Source organism: Cebus imitator, unplaced genomic scaffold (genome assembly GCF_001604975.1).
Source record: "Cebus imitator isolate Cc_AM_T3 unplaced genomic scaffold, Cebus_imitator-1.0 Scaffold273, whole genome shotgun sequence".
Classification (NCBI taxonomy): Eukaryota; Metazoa; Chordata; class Mammalia; order Primates; family Cebidae; genus Cebus; species Cebus imitator.
Genome location: NW_016107588.1, coordinates 2,720,453 through 2,722,295, shown reverse-complemented (window position 1 = coordinate 2,722,295; position 1,843 = coordinate 2,720,453).

The window sequence follows — 1,843 nt, the reverse complement described above, 5'->3', positions numbered from 1 at the left end:
GCCCCCCGCCCCACCAATATTACCTCTTAAAAGGCACCTTCCCTGCACTTCACTTTCAGTCTGAATCAGGTATTCCTGTGAACCATTGGCAACCCTGTACCTTCTATTCTATTGGTACATTCAATCTATTCTATTGGTGCATTCTGCTGGTGGATTCAACCAACTGCAGATCAAAAATATTTGGGGAAAAAAACTGTCCATACTAACTACAATTGGTAATTATATACTTATGTGCAATATTTTGCACACATAATGCCTGTGGTGCTCATTGTTCTTTCTTCAGTACCCAGTAGTAGGACGAGTATCAGAGGAACTCAAAACATACTTGTTTTGTGAATAAACAAATTAAATTCTGAGGCTCAGTTTCTCCAACTTTAAAATGGAGATAAAATGTTTTCATTGAATAATAATTATAACATTCTTGCATAAACAATATACTGTCTGTTTAATTCTATGGAAACGTCAAGATAGATGAATTTTCATGGGGAAATCCATTAAATTTATTGATTAGGAGGTGATTGGTGAATATGGATAGTGGCATGGAAACCAGAGTGCAATTGCTTAGAAAGCAAGTGGTCAAGTAAAAGGAAAAGAGGGACAAGTCTATAATTAGAGGAGTGATAGGACTGAGGCGTTCAAAACAATTTCTGAGATAAAGAGATCTGCATCTGTTTGCAATTCTATTAGTAGAATGGGAGAGTGTAAAAGTCAACTGGACATTATGTTAAGTGAAATGATCCACCCTGAAAAGGACCAATACTGTATAATTGTATTTATATGAGATACTAGAGTAGTCAAATTCATATACATAAAAAAATGGTGGTTACCTTGGGCTGAGGGGACAGAGGAATGAGGAGTTAGTGTTTAATGGGAGTGGAGTTTCAGTTTTGCAAGGTGAGGAAACAGTTCTGGTTGGTGGTGATGGTTGTACAACAGTGTGAATGTACTTAATGTCACTGAACTGTATACTTCAAAATGGTTTAAATGGTCAATTCTATGTTATACATTAAAACAAAAATGAAATCTAAACTGAATTTAATTATATTTTTGATATATAACTTTCAAAAAATTGAAAATATGATTCTACTGCAAATATAGAGTAAACACATGTCAAATATTAAAAGAAAAAACCATTGAGATGTCTCCCTAATTTCCTAGTAATGCCTTTGATACATAAGGACAAACCCCTCTACTTTGTGATCACAGAGTGAGGCTGATGTGACCCTGACCCCTTGGCCATACCTTATTGGCCTAAGCAGAGACACCCGACTCAATATGTGATCTTTCAAACTGGATAAAAAGCTCCCCTTCAGTGGGCTCTGAAAGAAACATGACATTGAACAACACAGTGCAACACAAAGGGGAGAGAGATATTCTTCCCTACTTTTCAAAACTAACATTTAGTTTTGTAATTTTGAGAGCTCATAGAGGCAACAAATGGATTCGTCCTATACCCAGAAAAACAACACAAAAGAAAACCATTCCTGGCAAAACAGTAGCCCTTGCACAACCTTCTGTACCTGGCAGAGCAGTGCTTAATTGTCACTTGATGGGGTCTGATGTTCAGAGCTGTGCAACACTGTGCAGTTGGCCCTCTGCAAACATGGGTTCTGCGTCTCTGAGTTAAACCAATTTCAGATCAAAAATATATTTTTTAAAAGGATAGTTGCATCTGCATTGAACATAATCAGACTTATTCTTGTCATTATTCTCTAAGCAATGCAGTATAACAACTATTGACGTAGTATTGACATTGTATTAGGTATCATAAGTAATCTAGAGATGATTTAATGTATACAGGAGGATGTGTGTAGACTATGTGCAAACACTACAGCTTTTTATA